The following is a 20861-nucleotide window of genomic DNA, read 5'->3' on the forward strand; positions in this document are numbered from 1 at the left end:
GGTGCTGGGGTGGCTATGTGGAACACGTGTGCAGTAGGAAAGTGTCAGAGTAAGGAAGTGCAGTGGTCACTTCAAAGATGGATGTGGCACTGTGAGGAGGAAATTCAACTCACCTGGACCCAGCCACCTAGCGTTTGGACCTAGTCCCTCTTCCTCTCGCCAGTCGTCTCCAAGGAGGATGGAAGATCAAGAAGGCAAAGCTGTAGAGGAAAAGAAAATGTGATTCACCATGTTTATTTTGCAGTTGCTGGGTTCCTCAGGGGGGAACAATAGCACAACAGTTCCACATTTATCTTCCATGATGGCACAGGTCAAACGAGACCATAAATAGCATCCCATCCAGGATAAATGGCCATGGGTATAGCCCCCTTAGGCCATGTCACACCCTGGGATGTACTCACAGACTTTCTCCAACAAGGTTACATCAAAAGCATTCAAGTCAGTTTCTGGGGTGTCTTACAACCTTCCCTGTGGCTCTAGATTAAGGAATCAATTCAAGAACCCCATTTATGGCGCTGGCCATCCCTACGTTAGGACTGCTATCCTATCATTATTAATAGGTAATGATACTCTTAATCATGTGAAATATTTTAAGGTTTATCAACATGCTCTCAGTGGACTAGTAGGACATAGTTCAAGCCCCACTGCACCTCAGAGTATGTGTTCAATCAATTAGAGGTCACTGGGGGAAGAACCTTCATGATTACGGGGCTGGTTTATATTCCAAGAGTCAGGTGAGCATATTTTGGTGAGGTTAAAGAGCTTATTAAAAACTATTCAAAGGATGGGTGCAGTGACTCACGCCTGTAATCAGCACTTTGGGAGGCCAAGGCGGGCAGATCACCTGAGGTCAGGAGTTCGAGACCATCCTGGCCAACATGGTGAAACCCCTGCTCTACTAAAAATTTAAAATTAGCTGGGCAGGGTGGTGCGCGTCTGTATTCCCAACTACTCAAGAGAGGTTGAGGTGGGAGAATCACTTGAACCTGGGAGGCAGAGGCTGCAGCAAGCCGAGATCACGCTACCGCACTACTTGCCTGGGTGACAGGGCGAGACTTTGTCTGAAAAAAAAAAAAAAAAAAGAAATGATGACAGGCTAGGAAGGAAGCGTCATATGTGTCACTTTCCCTACCTCAAATAAAACAAAAGGGCTGACCTAAGATCTCCTTGGGTGGAGCCAGGGCTAGGTAAGTGAGCTCTAGGACTCTGTAGGAGAGCTAGGGCTGGGAGGTCCCCATCCAAACTAAGCTTTGGAAGCTGTGCAGCCCTCTAGCGGCTCTGCTCATGAACAGTTTCTCCCAAGGACCCACCCTACCTTTGGGGCAGCCCCTTCAAACACACCCCCACCTGCCCAGGGCAGCCTCCTAGTTCCAAGGCACTGCCCCTCCCTTCAGGACCACCTGCAGCCCTGAATTTTTCCAGCTCCACTTGTAGGATTTTGAGAGAAAATCCTTCACCACCAGAGTCTCCAAATCACCTAGACCCCAAATCTTACACCCACAGTGCACCTCCTCCATTTTCTCACTTAAAATCCCACCCTTCCCCAAATCTTTTAAAACTTCTGAGTTTGGCCTTGGACCTCACTGTCCCAAGGCTGCGCAGCTGAACTCGCCGGCTTCCCGAGGCCTGGCTTTGGCGCCCCCTGGAGGAACTACGGCGCCACCAGCCATGAAGGCGCGCTGCCCAAGATGGTAGGGGCAGGGCTCAGCTGGCACGCCAGTGCAGCCCGCGGTCACTCAGGAAGGCTCCCGCGCAGGCCCTACCCCTGAGCCGGCAAAGATGGCACAGAATGAATGAACTAGGCTGTACGGCCCCGCCTACCTTGAAATCCCCTCAGCCCCCTCCAACAGCCCTGCTGTCACTCAAGATGGCGCCTGCGCAGTACGCTTCTGCTGCCCCCGCCAACGTCCCACACACACGGTACTAGGTACTAAATATACATATAGTGGGCTCACGCCCACTCCTACAGCCAACACAGTTGTCATTCAAAAATGGCGCCTCTGCAGTGCACCCGTCACATTGAATGCAGGCTGCTCCATCAGACAAGACACACATGCTATGGCCCCCCTCAATCACTCAAGACAAAGCAGCTCCTCCCTCAGGCCCGCACCTGCAGCCAGCCTGTCATTCAGGATGGTACCTGCACAGTACACCTTGGCTGCCACCTAATGACCAGCCACGATGATGCCACAGGGTGGGCGGGGCCATGCAGCCCCCGGGTCACTCCTCTGCACCGGGCCCTACAGCCAACCCAGCAGTCATTCAAACCAGTGCCTGTGTAACTGCCCTCACGTGCCCCACTGTAGCCAAACACTGCGCCAGAGTGGACCAGGCTCGGCAGCTCCCAGTCACTGAGACAGCCCTCCCTCATGCCCGTCCTCGGGCCGACCCAGGTGTCACTCAAGATGGCGCCTGCGCAATCAACCTCGGGCGCCCCCCTAAGGCTAGCACAGACAGTACCGTGGAGGCGGCGGGGGACAGTGGAGGTAGGGGTGCTCTCAGCCCTATCAGTCCCGAAGAACGGTCCTGGGCCCCCGCCCCTAGCCCTGCCAGCGGGGCGCCTGCGCAACCCGCCACACAGCTCCCCCGCCAAGCCACCCCCAGACACAAAATGGAGCCACACACATCCTGAGGTGAACAAAGTCTTGGTCAGGCAACAAGAGGAGAAGGGGTGAGCCTCTGCCACCGTTAGCCAAAAACACAGCGAGCACGCTGACAACCGTTGCCGTGTCCTTGAGGACAAATGGCTCCGCGGCCGCTACGGCAAACTCTCTAGGCAGGTCTCCTGGCTCCCCCAGATGCGGGGACCGAGCCAGTCCCACTGGCAAAACAGCCCGGCGACCAGCACACACACCCAACGGGCGTGGCACTCCACAGCTTTCCACCACCGCAGAGAAGGCGGCACAGCAGCCGCGGCCCCGCCCCTCCCTGTGGACAACCCCACACCTAGGCGGCAAACCGCAGCCACCCCCATTAACGATGGCGCCCGGGTGGGCGGGGCTTGAGGAGACCATCACGCCCATGCCACCCGCAGCCACTTCAGCCTTGCCCGGCCACATCTGCCGCCAACCAATCTGGGCAACACCTGCACAGCAAACCTCAGCTGCCCCCATCAAAGATGGTGCCCAGGCGGGCGGGCCTTGCCTCGCCCAACCAACCAGGACAGCGCCCGTGCAACAAATCTCAGGCGCTTCCATTAAAGATGGCGCCCAGGTGGGTGGGGCTTGAACAAACCACTAGGTCCAATGCCACCCTGTCACTTCAGCCTTGCTCCGCCCCATCTGCCACCAACCAATCAGAGCACCTGCGCAGTAAACCCCAGCAGCCCCCATCAAACATGGCACCTAGGTGGGCGGGGCCTGAGCAGATCTTCACATCCAATGCTACCCAGTCACTTCAGCCTTGCCCCGCCCCATGTGTCACTAACCAACCAGGGCGGCACCTGCGCAATAAACCTCAGCAGCCCCCATCAAACATGGCATCTAGGTGGGAGGGGCCTGAGATCATCACATCCAATGCTACCCAGTCACTTCAGCCTTGCCCCGCCCCATCTGCTACCAACCAACCAGGGCGGCGCCTGCACAACAAACCTCATCAGCCCCCATCAAACATGGCATCTAGGTGGGCGGGGCCTGAGATCTTCACATCCAATGCTACCCAGTCACTTCAGCCTTGCCCCGCCCCATGTGCCACCAACCAACCAGGGCGGCGCCTGCGCGGCAAACCTCAACAGCCCCCATCAAACATGGCACCTAGGTGGGCGGGGCCTGAGATCGTCACATCCAATGTTATCCAGTCACTTCAGCCTTGCCCCACCCCATCTCCTACCAACCAACCAGCGCAGCGCCTGCGCAGCAAACCTCAACAGCCCCCATCAAACATGGCGTCCGAGAGAGTGGGGCCCGCAGCCCCCATCAAACATGGCGTCCAAGCGGGTGGGGCCTGAACAGATCGTCACATCCAGTGCTACCCAGTCACTTCAACCTTGCCCCGCCCCATGTGCCACCAACCAACCAGGGCATCGCCTGCGCAGCAAACCTCAGCAGCCCTCATCAAACATGGCGTCCAACTGGGCGGGGCCTGAGCGGATCATTACATCTAACGCTACCCAGTCACTTCAGCCTTGCCCCGCCCCATTTGCTGCCAATCAACAGGAACAGCGCCTGCTCGGCAAACCTCAACCACCCTTATAAAAGATGGCACCCAGTGGGTGGGGCTGGAACAGACCATTACAGCCAATGCAACCCAGTCATTTCAGCTTTGCCTCGCCCCATCTGCCGCCAATCAACCAGAACAGCGCCTGCACGGCAAATCTCAGCCACCCTCAGAAAAGATGTCACCCAGTGGGTGGGGCTTGAGCAGACGATTACATCCAACGCCACCCACAGTCACTTTAGCCTTGCCCCGCCCCATCTGCCGCCAACCAACCAGGGCAGTGCTTGCGCCGCAAGCTTCAGCCGCCCTCCTTTAAGATAGCGCCCGAGAGGGCGGGGAAAGAAAACCCCTTACAGGCGGGACAGCCCTCAGCCCCGCCACCTTGGCGGCCTTCGCCCCTCCCACCACCACTGCGGCAAACAGGCCCCGCCCCCAGAGGGTAGCCGGGCACGCCAGCGCCGTGAGGCCGATGGCAGCCCGCAGGAAGGGGCATTCTTGCAGCCCCCAGACCCAGTCCAGGCAGCCCAGGGCTCCCGAGAGCCGCACTCCACCGCGGCAACAGGGATGGCACTGGTGTCCACCTTGCTGGACTCGCCGTGACAGAGCCCCTGGCTGTCTGCCCTAATGCCCCCGGGTTGCTGCGGTGGACCCCGGCCAGTCAGGAAGGCGCGGAGGACCCGCAGCAGCCCCTTAGACCCCGGCCCGCAAGATGGCGGCACCAACGCAGCAGCCCAGGCTGCGCCCACCCCTGCCCCAAAAACGCACCAACCATCCACAGCCCGGCCGCCACTGTGCCCACTCCCGGACTGGGCAGTGGGCGGCCATGTACCAGGTCCGCCGGACCGCCCTGCCACAAGGGTCGCTGGCTTGCCGCGGGGGTCTTGGGCTTGCGGCAAGACGGCCACTCCGGCACAGCACCGTCGTTACACCAAGGTCCGGCGGACAGGAGGTGCACCGGGCGGCCGAGGGCGCACTCACCTCACCTCAGTGCAGCGCAGCCTCGGGCGCGAACAGCCGCCTAGCGCACCCACATGGCGCCTGGCGCCCGGCGGCGCCACCAGCCCAGGGTGGACATCTCTCGCGCCTCCCAAACCTCTCCACCCGCAGCTCCCAGGCTTCTGCACCGAGGTGCCGCTCGACGCCTCCTTGTCAGGGCTTCTCTGCAGAGGCGGGGCTTCTGTGCTAGCCAATCAGCAGCCTCGCCGCCCTCTCCGGGCCCCCTCACCACGGCCCTGTGATGTGCCAATCAGGCTGCGGTTGCCACAGCAACGGCTTGGCGCGAAGGCTGGGGGCTGACGTCAGGGAGTGGCCGTGAGGGACCCCAAAGCCGGGTCTGGAAAAGGGGGGTGGGTTGGGTGGTGGGGGTGCAGCCCCCAAACAAAGAAATGGGGGTCGAAATGGAGGAAACCCCACTGAGATGCTCAAATGTAAAACCGCCGGAGAATAAAGGGACAAATGTACACAACTGTCTAAATGAAAAAAATGAAAATCCTGGCCGCAAAAACATATACATTAACGTCTAAAGACCAACAGGGAAGACAAGACTTCTCCGCCTGGGACACATGAAAGACACCGAGCTAATTTCCTTAATAAATGAAGAGCTCTTGGAAACCAACGAGATAAAGACTAAACCAAGCCAGAAAAATGGGCAAAGGGGACAAAACTGGCAATTCGCAAGAAAATCCAAACGGCTGGCCGACCTGCGAAGGAAACAGCACGACCTATTTGCATAAAGAAATGCAAACCTGAAACACCGGGCACGTGCGGTTTATGGGAGCGGGCAGTCTCACACACTACTGACTTGTTTCCCACCAGCCGTCAATACAGACCTTCCACTGCGTGAGCCCACTACACTGCCATTTAGTAAAACAGCGAGAAAATGAGAGATAAAAATAATGAGGTAGAGTTGGATGGGATTATTAAGGACCGAATTCTCAATAGATTTAGTGAAATATACAAGTTACTGAAGTTTGTAGAAACGAACTGGTAAGTAAGTGTTTTCTCATATATTTGTTTTTTAAGGATAAACCCAACTACAGGTAAAACTGCTGGAAGGGTAGGCAAGAAATTGTTAATGGGTTACTTCTAGGGACAAGGAATGTGGGGTGGAAGAGGGATTCTTCCCTTCTGCCATCCATACTGTGAATTTCCTTGGCAGAAATACTTCTCTCTTCTCTGGCAGTAAAATCAATGAATTACTAAAAGTTCACTAATATACTCTTTGGTCCAACTATTCCACTTTCAAGGAACTAAAAAAGCAAAGGAAATACAGAGATATACAGAAGATTCTATACAGAGATATTCACGGAGCATCATTTTTATCACCAAAACTATGCTCCATAGAAAAGAATTAAACTGTATTCTGGTAAATTTACACACAGCGATTTTAAGTGGCTAATAAAAATGCTGTACGATTTTAACTTTAAAGGAAAAAATCTGCAAGATGTGGTTAATTACCAAAAGGTGTTTACCTAAGGAGCACACAGACTTTAATACCCCAAATTAAACTTTGATTATACTCAAGGAGTTATCAGTGATTGCTTGCTACACTGAGAAGCTGCTTTACGTGTTTTAGATTCCCTAGACCATCAACAGTCTCTTTTCGCCCGGCAGTGCAACATAAACATAATATACGAATGAAAACACTGTGCTTATGAAAATACACATTCAAAACCAGTTCCCAGCAGGAAGACTGAAGGTGACTGTGGCAGTACCCTGACTTAGGTTAGAGATTTTCAAATCTGGCTCACCTGGAGAGCCGTTAAACAATGCGGATTCCCAGTGTCGCACAGAGATCTGTTTTTCAGGTTCCCAAGGGATCCTAATGTCTGGTTTAGGTTTTGTAGGTGATTTTAACATATTTTAAGGATTCCGTCATCCCCCTCTCTCCTCAAAGGCCTCTATCTGCAATACCAGTTTCTCTCTGGATCCTGAATCGTTAATTTCCACCAGACACCACATGCTCTCCGAGCTCCTGCAGTTACCACTCCTTTGCTCAGCACCTCTTGGCCCTGAAAATGCCTCCTGATACAGCAGTCTACTGTCGCTGACTCAATGGTCTTACCATACATTCTCTCCTGCTAACATATATGCCCCAAAGTCTTCCATCCCTTCCAAACCCACTGAAATTGCTTGACAAATTTCAGCTATTCCTTATGTCACCAAGAAACTTGCTCTTAATCTCACTTTATCTTTCAGTAATACTCAACATCCTCATTAAAACAAGCAAACAAAAACAAAATCGCACGCTATCTTCTCTTATTTTTGGTGACAATTACATGGTCCTGGTTTCCACCCCCCATCAGTGGTCTCTTCTCAGTCATAAATGGCTTTTGCTCTGCTCACCATCTATACACTGGAGGGTCTTGCCTCAGAACTTAGTCACTAGTCTTCTCCATCAATGTCCACTCCCTAGGTAACAACCCTTCCCTCCTCACCTAGTCACATAATTTAAATGCCACCTGCATACCAATGGTTCCCAAATTCCAATCCTCTGTCACAGGACGGTCCACAAAAGTGCAGTCTTTTGCTTGGAAACTGACTGATCCCCTTGGATGTCTATCAGGTAACTCAAAGCATTTCAAACAAATATTAATTTCCCCTTTCCCCATTTCTATAAACAGTACCAGTTGCTGAAGCCAAAAACAAAAACCAACAAAACAAAAATAAAAACAAACAAACAAAAAAGCCTCACGATTGTTCTCGTTCCTTTTTTCCTTACCACCAGCATCCAATTTATCAGCAAGTCTTGCTGACCCTGTCTAAGGCAAATCCCAAATTTGTCCCATGATTTCCCTTTCCATGGTAGTCCTAAGGAACATTATCTTCCTACAAAAACCCTTCTTCCATTCCAAACCCTTCCTCCAGTATTAAGGGTGATCTTGCAAAGCAAAAAAGATGTCATGTTTCAGCTTGAATGACCTCCTGCCCCCCATCCCAACTGCATTTAAAGTCCAAAAGCCCAAAATTAGAAGAGCCAACATTATCTTTTGTCTTAGAGGACAATTAAATATAGGTGCTGTAAAATTTCACAATCTTTTCCTTCAATGCCTAATTTAAGAAATTCTTCCCCACACTCATGTCATAAAGATACTCAAATAGCTGTGCATTTTAGTTTTCTTTATGGTTATTTTTGCCTATGTTCTGTGTTAGGGATCTAATTTTCCCCTGACTTTGTATCATATTTCTGTATATGAGCAGGTCTGTGCTTGAACTCTCTATCTCTGTGCATTAAGGCACCATATTATTACAGTTTTACAGTATCTGGGTATCTGAAAGGGTGACTGCCCTGCCTTGTTTTTCAAAGTGTCTGGCCCTACCTTGTCTTTCAAAATTATCTGACTCTTAGCCCACCATCTTTCAAATGATTTTTAGAAGCAGCTTTTAAAGTCTGATGAACTATCCTAGTGAGATTCTGACATTTTATTAAATCCACACAGCAATTTAGAGAAACTAAAAACATTATATCAAGATCTCTCATCTTTGACCATCCTCTATATCAGTATTTACTCGTATCTCTTATGGCCATCAACGATACACTGTAATTTTTTTTCCTATAAAGGCCTTATTTGACTTTAGGAGGTCCTTTTTCCCCCCATTAATTGTATAATTGGTTATTTAATAGTTTCAGAATTACAAAAAAGTTGCAAAGATAGTACAAAACTTCCCCACCCCATTTTCCCTGATGTTAATACCTTCCGTAACCTTGCTACTTTGTCAAAAAGAAGAGATAATTAGCAGAAAACAAACTACAGACTTTATTTTGATTTCACCCATTTTTCCATTACTATCTTCCTTCTGTTCCAGGATCTCAGTCTGGACACAGCATTACACTTAGTGATTAAATCTCCTTAGGCTCCCCAAGGCTGTGACAGCTTCTCAGTATTTTGTAGAATACTCAGTTTGTTTGATATTTTCTCACAACTTGATTTGGGTTATGAATTTTTGAGAAGAGTATCTGCTATTGCCTTTTTTTTTTTTTTTTTTTTTTTGAGACACAGTCCGGCTCTGTCGCCCAAGCTAGCAATGCAATGGCTCAATCTCAGCTCACTGCAACCTCCACCTCCCGGGTTCAAACAATTCTCCTGCCTCAGCCTCCTGAGTAACTGGGATTACAGGCATGTGACATCATGCTCGGCTAATTTTTGTATTTTTAGTAGAGACAGAGTTTCACCATGTTGGCCAGGCTGGTCTCGAACTCCTGACCTTGTGATCAGCCTACCCTGCCCTCCCAAAGTGCTGGGATTACATGCATAAGCCACTGCACCTGGCCTGCTATTGCTTTTTATATGCTGACTTTGGATCCAGTGAACTTGTTGACTTTTTTTTTTTCTACAGAAAAAAATGTTCCTATATCTTTAAAATATTAACATGCTAATTAATGACTTCATTTTTACTTTCATTGACAATCGTATCTCACTTCATTAACATAATGCATTGGCTAGGACTTCTGGGGTGATATTGAACAAGTCTTGTCCTATATTTGAAAGGGGATACTCATCTTTACTAAGAAGTAAAAACGTTCATTGCAAACTTGTTTTGTACAGTCTCTTTATTGGGGGTTAAGGAAATTCCCTTAAGTTCTAGGTTTTAAAATTTTTATCATAAGTTTAATTTTATATAATGACTTATCTGCATCCACTGGGAAGATTATATTATTTAACATCATCTGATGATATGGTGAATAAAGCAGGTTTTATGTTGAAAACTGTATTCCTAAACCCTGCTTGATCTTGATTATGAGGATCTGATTCATATACACATGCAGCTGGGTACTACTGAGTTATACTTTTCCATTACACTATCTTTGTCTGGTTTTGCTACCAAGGTTATAACAGCCTTATAGAATGATTTGGATTGCTATCCTACTTCTTATATTCTCTACCATAGTTTATAATCTCCTCTCCATTGAGAATTATGCCCCTTTTTCTATTACTAATATTATTAATCTATCCATGGTTTCTCCATCAGTTTTGCTAAAGATTTGCCAGTTCTGTCTTTTGAAAAGGACTTGATTTTGTTGACTATATTCTTCCTTCTTTTCCATGTAATTAATTTCTGTTCTTTTTCTAGTTCTTTCTTGTTCAGTTCTGTATTTCACTGTTTCCGTTTCCATTAGATTTCCTCTTTGCGACATGAAGAAATGTGTTTAGGGGTCAAAGATCTTGGGGGAAAAAAACTATCTTTTGAATACAGATTTCCAAATTAACTGCATTATACTCATATAGTATGGCCCATATGCTACTATTTCACATTTGTCAAAGCATCCTTGGTGACCTTAAGATATGGTTAATTTTAATTGTTCAATATATTAGAAAAGAATGAGTATTCTCTAATTGTTAGGTATCAATTTCTATTTATGTTCATAGGATCAACTTGTTAACTGTGTTCAGATTTTTAGTATTCTTGGTAATTTTTTGTCTGCCTGATCTATCTGTTCTAGATATAATAAAATCTCCCAATATTCCTATGGTTTTATCCACCACTCGTTATAATTAATAGTTTTTGCTTTATATATATTTCAAGGCTATGTTTTTAGGTGCAAACAAGGCCATGACTCTGTTGAGAAACACAGGAAAGTTAATCTGTTTACATTTTTAATTATTGATGTATTTGTTTAATATGCTTTTTGTCACTTATTTTCTCCTTTCCTGCATTCTACGGAATTGATCAAGTTTTGTTTTCCTTCTGCTTATTTGGGAGGTTTCAATTATATTTATTACTTCACTGTCTATCTTTAAGTTCCTAATTTCTACACAAGCATATATATTTTAACAGACTATAAAGCACTAAAGCAAACATGCTGGCACACGTCAGCAATTCACTGGATTTCCCATTCCCACCTTCATTAATATTGTCTAGAATTTTAATTATACCTTTTTTATAAACAAAGGAAAACCATTTTTACAGTTAATGATTAATTATATTTACTGGCTTAGTTCAAGAATTGATTCACTCATTCTTGTTTCTTGAATCTCAGTTCTCGTTCCTCTAGGTTTACTTTTTCTCATTGCAATAAATCCTTAAATGTATCTTTCAGGAAGTGTGTAAGGTAGTCTATTTGTAGTTCTAAAAATGTCTTTATAAGACATTTTTGAATGACATTTTAGCCAGGTATGGAATTCTTAGGTAACCTTTATCTTCTCTCCTAAGATATTATTCCATTCTCTTCTAACAAACCTGATGAGGAGGTCTGCATCAACATAACGTTCCTTTATAATAACACCTAGTTTTTGCCCTGGTAGCTTTCAGACTAGATGTTATGTATAGATTTTTGTTTATCCTGCTCAGGATTTATGTGAACAATGAAGGTCTTTCTTCCACTCTGGAGAATTCTTGGGCTAGTGTGTCTTTAAATATAACTTTTCTGCCATTCCATTTCTACTCTTTTCAACCTATAAAGTATAATGACCCATCTTAATCCATCCTCCATTTGTCTCAATCTTTCTATTTTTCACATTGTTTTCTGTGCTGAGTAACTCCTCTTTTTAACGACATCTGGTAATAGCATTTCCCTAGATGTTTTAAATACAATAACTACATTTTCTGTTCTATAATTTCTAATTGGTACCTTTTTTTAATATCTACCTTTCTCAAATGGATGAACATTTCATGGACACTATTCTTTATTGCTTCAAAAATCGTAAAGTCACACTAACACTATTTTGAATTGCATTTTGAAAGGACTGAATTCATGTCTCGATTGCTGGTTTTGCTGTCTTGTTCATTTTAAGATTTCGTAACTTTAACCCAGTGCTTTGCAAGTTTAGTTTCTAAGTGTTTTTCCTATGGGTTATCGTTTCCCCTCCTCTCTGAACTTTTCTTCCCTCCATGTCTTTTTGACTGTCTCTACCTCACCCATGAGAAGCATAGTCCAGAGACAATCATGTATTGTCAACTGGGGATTTTGTGCCATGTGAAAAAATGGGCGTATTAGTCACTGAGCAAGATTAAAGCTTAGGCTGGATCCTCTCTGCATGGCTCTGTTTTTTCACGCCCCTGCCACCACTCGTAAGTAAAAAACCTGGGTAACCATCACTGTTTGTTGTTGTTGTTGTTTTTCCAGGTTCCTTTTATGTCAGGAGAGTCCCAATCTGGTGCCTGTTTGCCACAATGAGCCTGGGACCTCAATATGCATGGGGTACTTCTGGACCTCATTACCCAAGAGCAGTCAGATTCCTAATTTCCTCTGCCTTTTCAAGATCATTAGTTCAGAAGGTTTATGTTTTCAATTCCACATATCCTTGCATTTTGCTGTTCAAGTTTTGACCCATATGGATATCTTAAATATTCCTATTATTGCAAGTTTATATTAAAAGGAGGGTAAATGGTGAACTCACAAACTCATAGCATCATAGTACCATCTCAATCAAAAGTATTATCTTCTATGAACTACAACAGTTTTCACTTGTTTCCCAAGTGTGGAGTGGAGTTTGCCTGAGGCTGTATGACCTGTGATATCATGACAAATTGAAGGCCGAAGCAGATGAGAATCCAGCTGTTTTGTATTAAGTCAGATGCTAAGGAGATTTACAAAGATGTGAAACAATGCCCTTCTTCTCAGTAACCTTTGGTTTTGAAAATTGTTATTTTTCATTAAAAATGTTGCTTCCATTAACCTGTAAGTTTACTACTGTTATTTTAAATAAAATACACATTTTAAATATTTAATTTTTTCTTAAGATATAATTGATAAAAATTGTATATATTTATAGTGTACAACATGGTGTTTCAATATACATATACATTGAAAAAGGATATCAAGCTAATTAACATATCACCTCACATATTACTTTTGTGTGTGAAGAACACTTAAGATCTACCCTGTTAGCAATTTTCAAGTATATATTAACTATAGTCACTATACTGTACAACAGATCACCAGGACTTTTTAATCCCATCTAACCGAAACTTTGCATCCTTTGGCCAACATCAGCTCATCTTCTCTGGCCCCTGACAACCACCATTCTACTCTCTACTTGTATGAGTTCAACTTTTTTACATTCCACATATAAATGAGATCATGCAGTGTTTGTCTTACCATTATGTCCTCCAGGTTTACCCATGTTGTCATAAGTGACAGCATTTCCTTCTTTTTAAAGGCTGAAAAAGTATGCCATTATACATATATACATTTTATTTATCCATTCATCAATCCATGGACAGTTAGGTTGATTCCACATCTTGGCTAATGTGAATGCTGCTGCAATGAACATGGAAGTATATACTGATTTTCTTTAGATATATAACCAGAAGTGAGATTGCTGGGTCATACAGTAGTTTTAATTTTTTAAATGAATTTCCATACTGTTTTCCATAATGGCAATATTAATTTATGTTTCCACCAACAATGTACACAGGTTCCTTTTCTCCATATCTTTGCCAACACTTGAAGCTTTTTAGTTTGATTCAATCCCTTCTATTTTTTGCTTTTTCTGCCTGTGCTTTTAAAGTCTTATCCAAAAATCATTGGTCAGACCAATGACAAGAAGTTTCTTCCGTTATGCTTTCTCCCAGTAGTTTTACAGTTTCAGGTCTTGTTTAAGTCTTTAATCCATTTTTAGTTGATTTTGTAATATGGGGTGTCTAATTTCATTCCTTTATATATGGATATCTAGTTTTCCCCACTCACTTATTTAAAAAAAAAAAAAAAAAAAGTCCTTTCCCTGTTGTGTGTTCTTGACACTTTTGTCAAAGATTGACTGACTATAAATTACGGATATATTTCTGGCTATTTTGTTCTACTGGTCTCTATGTCTGGTTTTATGCCAGTATCATGCTGTTTTTATTACTGTAGCTTTATACTCAATTTTGAAATCAGGTAGTGTGATGCCTCTCCAGTTTTGTTCTTTTTGTTGAAAGTTTCCTTGGTTATTTGGGGTATTCTGTGGTTTCATATGAGTTTTAGGAGTATTTTTCTATTTCTGTGAAAAATCGCACTGGAATTTTTAAAGGAAATTGCACTGAATCTACACATCACTTTTGGTAGTATGGAGATTTTAACAATATTTTGCAATCCATGAACACCAGATATTTTCCTTTTTGTGTCTTCAACTTCTTTCATCGAAGTCTTATAGTTTTCAGTGAACAGGTCCTTCATCTTTCTGGTTAAATTTATTCCTAAATAATTTGATGGTATTGTGAATGGAATTGTTTCCTTGATTACTTTTTCGGAGAGTTTATTGGTAGTAGTACCTGGAAACAATATTGGTTTTTACTGCAACTTTACTGAATTTGTTTATTAGTTTAACAAGTTTTTGGCGGCATCTTTAGGGTCTTTTATATATAAGACCACATCATCAGCAAAGACAATTTCACTTCTTCTGTTCGAATTTGTATGCCTTCTGTTTTTCCTTATCTTGCTCCTGATCTTAAAGGAAAACGTCTCTGTCTTCTACCACTGACAATGATGTTAGCTGTGGGCCTGTCATATATGACCTTTAATATTTTGAGGTACGTTCCTTCTATACATAATTTGTTGAGTTTTTATCATGAAAGGAAGTTCAATTTTGTCAGATGCTTTTCTGCATCAGTTGAAATTATCACAATTTCTATGCTTCATTTTGTTAATGTGGTGTATCACATTTACTTATTTGTGTATGTTGAACCATCCTTATATCCCAGTGATTAATCTCACTTAACCATAGTGTATGATCCTTTCAATGAGCTGTTAAATTTAGTTTGCTAGTTATTTTGTTAAGGATTTTTGCATGTATGTTCATCAGAGATATTGGCCTGTAATTTTCTATTTTTGTAGTGTCTCTGCCTGGCTGTGGTATCAGGGTAATGCTGACCTCATAAAATGAGTTTAAAAGTTTTCCCTCCTCTTTAATTTTTGGAAGAGCTTGAGATGGCTGTGTGTTAATTCTTCCTTAAATATTTGGTAGAATTCACCAGTGAAGCAATCACGTATCAGGCTTTTCTTTGTTGGGAGGTTTTTGATTATAGATTCAATCTCCTTACTCTTTATTGATCTGCTCAGAACTTCTATTTCTTCACGATTCAGTCTTGGTAGGTTGCATGTTTCTAATAATTTTTTCACTTCTAGGTTATCCAATTTGTCGGTGCATACTTGTTCATAGTAGTATCTTATGATCCTTTGTATTTCTGTGGTATCAGTTGTAATGTCTCCTCTTCCATTTATAATTTTGAGTCTTCCTTTTTTCTTAGCCTAGCTAAAGGTTTGTCAATTTTATTTTTTCAAAAAAACAGATTTCACTATTACGATCATAGTTTTGTTGATCTTTTCTATTGTTTTTCTATTCTCTATTTTGTTTATTTCTGCTCTGATCTTTATCTTTCCTTCTTTCTCTAGATTTTGGTCTTAATTTGTTCATCTTTTTCTAGTTTCTTGAGGTACAAAGTTAGGTTCTTTGAGATCTTTGTTTTTCTTAATATAGTATTTAACACTATAAACTTCCCTTTTAGAATTGCTTTCTCTGCATCCCAAGTTCTGGCATGTTGTGTTTCCATTTTCATTTGTCTCAAAATATTTTTTATTTCCCTTATGATTTTTTCTTTGACCTACTGGTTGTTCAGGAGTGAGTGTGTTAATTTCCACATATGTGTTGTTTTCCAATATTCTTCATTATTGATTTCTAGTTTCATACTGTTATAGTCAGAAAAGATACTTCATATAGATATCAATCTTCTTAAATTTGTTAAGGCTTGTTTTGTGGCCTAATATATGATTTGTCCTGGAGAATGTTCCTTGTGTGCTTGAAAAGAATGTATATTCTTCTGCAGTTAGATGAAATGTTCTGTATATGTGTCAGGTCCATTTGGCCTACAGTATTGTTCAAATCTACTCTATCCTTATTGTTTTCTGTTTGGATAATTTACACATTACTAAAAATGAGGTACTGATGTGGTTTCGCTCTGTGTCCCCAACCAAATTTCATCTTGTGGCTCCTACAATTTCCATGTGTTGTGGGAGGGAGATAGTTGAATCATGGGAGCAGGTCTTTTCTGTGCTGTTTTCATGATGGTAAATAAGTCTCACAAGATTTGATGGTTTTGAAAATGGTAGTTTCCCTGCACAAGTTCTCTTTGCCTGCCGCCATCCACATAAGACTTGACTTGTTCCTCCTTGCCTTCTGCCATGATTGTGAGGCCTCCCCAGCCACGTGGAACTGTGTAAGTCCATTAAACCTCTTTTTCTTCCCAGTCTTGGGTATGTCTTTATCAGCAGCTTGAATACAGACTAATACAATAAATTGGTACCAGTAGAGTGGGGCATTGCTGAAGAGATACCCAAAGATGTGAAAGCAACTTTGGAACTGGGTTAACAGGCAGAGGTTGGAATTGTTTGGAGGGATCAGAAGAAGACAGGAAAATGTGGGCAAGTTTGGAACTTCCTAGAGACTTGTTGAATGGCTTTGACAGAAATGCTGGTAAGTGATATGAACAATAAGGTCCAGGCTAAGGTGGTCTCAGATGGAGATGAGGAACATGTTGGGAACTGGAGCAACGGTGACTCTTCTTACATTTTAGCAAAGAGACTGGCAGAATTTTTCCCCTGCCCCAGAGATCTGTAGAACTTTGAACTTGAAAGAGATGATTTAGAGTATCTGGTGGAAGAAATTTCTAAGCAGCAAAGCATTCAAGAGGTGACTTGGGTGCTGTTAAAGGCATTCAATTTTATAAGGGAAGCAGAGCATAAAAGTTCAAAAAATTTGCAGCCTGACAATACAATAGAAAATAAAATCCCATTTTCTGAGAAGAAATTCAAGCCTGCTGCAGAAATGTGCATAAGTAAGGAGGAGCCGAATTTTAATCCCCAAGACAAGGGGGAAAATGTCTCCAGGGCATATCAGAGGTCATCACAGCAGCTCCTCCCATCACAGGCCTGGAAGCGTAGGAAGAAAAAATGGTTGTGTGGGCTGGGCCCAGGGTCCCTGTGCTATGTGCAGCCTAGGGACTTGGTGTCCTGCATCCCAGCTGCTCCAGCCATGACTAAAAGGGGCCAAGGTACAGCTTGGCCCATGGCTTCAGAGGGTGCAAGTCCCAAGCCTTGGCAGCTTCCACGTAGTGTTGAGCCTGTGGGTGCACAGAAGTCAAGAACTGAGGTTTGGGAACCTCCACCTAGATTTCAAAGGATGTATGGAAACACCTGAATGTCCAGGCAGAAGTTTGCTGCAGGGTTGGGGCTCTCATGAAGAACCTCTGCTAGGGCAGTGCAGATGGGAAATGTGGGGTCGGAGCCCCCATACAGAGTCCCTACTGGGGCACTGCCTAGTGGAGCTGTGAGAAGAGGGCCACCATCCTGCAGACCCTGGTATGGTAGATCCACCTACAGCTTGCACTGTGCACCTGGAAAAGCTGCAGACACTCAATGCCAGCCCATGAAAGCAGCCAGGAGGGAGGCTATACCCTGGCAAAGCCACAGGGGCAGAGCTGCCCAAGACCATGGGAACCCACCTCTTACATCAGCATGACCTGAATGTGAGACATGGAGTCAAAGAAGACCATTTTGGAGATTTAAGATTTGATTGCCCAGCTGGATTTTGGACTTGCATGGGTCCTGCAGCCCCTTTGTTTTAGCCAATTTCTCCCATTTGGAACAGCTCTATTTACCCAATACCTGTACCCCCATTGTATCTAGGAAGTAACTTATTTTTGATTTTACAGGCTCATAGGCAGAAGTGACTTGCCTTGTCTCAGATGAGACTTTGGACTGTGGACTTCTGAGTTAATCCTGATATGAGTTAAGACTTTGGGGGACTGTTGGGATGGCATGATTGGTTTTGAAATGTGAAAACATGAGATTTGGGAGGGGCCATGGGAGGAATGATGTGGTTTGGCTCTGTGTCCCCATCCAAATCTCATCTTGTGGCTCCCATAATTCCCACGTGCTGTGGGAGGGACTCAGTGGGAGATAGCTGAATCATGGGGGCGGGTCTTTCCCATGCTGTTCTCATAATGGTGCACAAGTCTTATGAGATCTGATGGTTTTGAAAATGGTAGTTTCCCTGCACAAGCTCTCTCTTTGCTTGGCGCCATCCATGTAAGACTTAACTTGCTCCTCCTTGCCTTCTGCCATGACTGTGAGGCCCCCCAGCCATGTGGAACAGTAAGTGCATTAAACCTCTTTTTCTTCCCAGTCTTGGGTATGTCTTTATCAGCAGTATGAAATCAGACTAATGCAAGTACTGAAGTCCTCTGACTTTACTTCTAGCTTTGTTTTATTTTTTGTTTTGTTTTGTTTTTTGAGATAGAGTCTCGCTCTGTAGCACAGGCTGGAGTGCAGTGGTGTGATCTCAGCTCACTGCAACCTCTGCCTCCCAGGTCCCGTTTAAGCAATTCTCTTGCCTCAGCCTCCCAAGTAGCTGGAATTACAGGCACGTGCCACCATGCCCAGGTAATTTTTGTATTTTTAGTAGGGATGGTGTTCTACCATGTTGGCCAGACGGGTCTTGAACTCCTGACCTCATGATCTGCCACCTCGGCCTCCCAAAGTGCTGGGATTACAGGTGTGAGCCACCATGCCTGGCCATATTTCTAGTTTTTAAAATATCTAAAACTATACATATCAATAGGTATAAGCTACGTAAGCAAAAGTTCTTTAGGGTCCTCATTTTCATGAGTGTAAGTAGGTTTTGAGACCAAAAAGCTTGAGAATCTCTGGTCTACAATAAATCTGTAATAGTCTGGGTTATTTGAGCAGATTGGATGGAAATCTGTCTTTTTCACTACTATGATCTCAAGGCCTAGCACAAAGCTTAGTACACAGAAGTCTCTCGATAAGTGCTTATTCAGCTATTGTTTCAGCAAATATTTGAGTGCCTACTATCTTATTAGGTTGGTGCAAAAGTAATAGTGGTTTTTGCAATTACTTTTAATATAAGACCCAATGCTAGGTCAAGTTCATGGTTCATTGTAAATCAAACTGAAATGGCCCCTGCCATAACTTATTTATTTAATATGTCTTTGGAGTTTCAGTCCAGCTGGGAGGAGACATTCAACAAACCTTTAAAGATTATGGTAAATGATTTAAACAAACAAACAAACAAAAACCAGGATGCCGAGATGAGGATGGTTGTGTTTGTATGGTAGATACAGAATAGTCAGGGATCTCTGAGGAAGAGAAACTAAGACTAAATTTTGAAAAAGCCAGCCTGGGGAAGAGGAAGGGAAGAACATTTCAAAAAGACAAAACAGGCAGGGCGTGGTGACTCACACCTGTAATCCCAGCACTTTGGGAGGCTGAGGTGGAAGATCATCCGAGGTCAGGAGCTTGAGACCAGCCTGGCCAACATGGTGAAACCCCATCTCTACCAAAAACACATAAATTAGCCAGGCATGGTAGTGCATACCTGTAATCCCAGCTACTACATCAGAGTGGCTAGAGGATAATGAGGGGTATAAAATGAGGTTGTACAGGTATTCAAAAGCCAGCTCTTTAGGAACTGTAGATTAAGAGGAAGAGCTTGAACTTAATCCTAAATGTAATGGCGGCCATTAAAGATTTTTAAATAAGACCTGACACCGTGCATTTTAAGATGATTCATGTTGCTCTGTGGAAAACTAGGGGACTGGAGATACTTAACAGAGGAGGCAAGAAGACCAGTTAAGGGATAGCAAAGGATGGCAGGGCTCTGAACTAGTATGGTGGCAGTAGAGACAGGGAGAAGTGAACAAATACAAGATATACTTTGGAAACAATAGAGATAGATCTTGCTGATGATCTGTGTATGTGTGGCAAAGAAAAAAGAATCAGGAATGAGTTCCACATTTCTGGTTTGGACAACTGGGTGCACAGAAGTGTTATTTGGTGAGTATCTGAGACACAGGTTTCAGGGGAAGAGCACAACATCAAGAGCTATGTGGGACATATAATATTTAAAATGCTTACACTAAAGCAAGTGGAGACACTGAGCAGGGATTCTGGAGAGGTCTCTGCTAGAGCTCTGAAGTCCTCCACACATAGCTGATTTGTTACATGAATAGTCAGATTAAAATAAACACTACTTTACAAGATAAAGAAACCAGTTCTTCAGTATTTAGAACTCGTGTGTATATATTCAGTGCTGCTGGATAAATATCTTCATATACAAATTTGTACACCATTCCTCAGTAATGCAAATCTAACAAATTTTCCTTAAGGAAAACTTTTATTTTTTTAACTCTCTCAAGTAGGAGTTTCAGGACAATATAAAGCCAAACATTCATATTAAAGTAACCAACCCTTTCACAGAAAGTACTAGTAAGTTCAAATATTAAAAGAACAGCTCCTAAAAGCAATGAATTACATACAGGATTTGAGACAGGCAAAAGCCCACTCCCATCATGAATCAGATATGATAAAAGGAAAATATGTCAAGTCTGGCAGACAGCATTAAGGTTCAGAACTAAAGTTCAGCTTATATGTCCCTGTCCAAAAGGGCACTGGGCACCATTTCTCATAAGAAGCTAAAACATTCAGAAATCAAGCTATAACATGGTAACCAAAGTAGTACACATAGAAAACACAGGGTTACTCATCCGCTTTTTGCTCAAGTTGGTTTACCAGCCAGAAAGCTCTAAACCTGAACTGGCAAAATGGTAGACGTTCATTTATCCGACCACCTAATAAACAGGTAATGAGTATCAACTACATTCAGACACTAGAGACGCAGTGATAAACAATGGAGACATAGTCTTCTGCCGTCATGGGGCTTATAGCTCACTGATGAAGCCAAACAATCAAATAAGCATATAAATAACAT

At 43.6% G+C, this 20861-nt stretch overlaps 1 protein-coding gene across 8 annotated transcripts in view; it reads right to left on the reverse strand.

Moving 5' to 3' along the window:
- Positions 1–5334, reverse strand: part of PEG3 (paternally expressed 3) — a 31951-nt gene extending 26617 nt beyond the window's left edge. For 5 of the 8 annotated variants that reach the window (XM_017952732.3, XM_017952736.3, XM_017952737.3 and 2 more), the window contains exons 1-2: positions 5134–5284; positions 114–200 (exon numbers count right to left, since the gene is read on the reverse strand). The gene's annotated coding sequence lies outside the window, so the exon portion shown is untranslated. Of the gene's footprint in view, positions 1–113; positions 201–986; positions 1006–5133 lie in introns of those variants that run through there. The other 3 variants (XM_017952733.3, XM_031659313.1, XM_017952734.3) reach the window with 3 other exon arrangements.
- Positions 5335–20861: the final 15527 nt, after the last annotated feature.

Source organism: Papio anubis, chromosome 20 (genome assembly GCF_008728515.1).
Source record: "Papio anubis isolate 15944 chromosome 20, Panubis1.0, whole genome shotgun sequence".
Classification (NCBI taxonomy): Eukaryota; Metazoa; Chordata; class Mammalia; order Primates; family Cercopithecidae; genus Papio; species Papio anubis.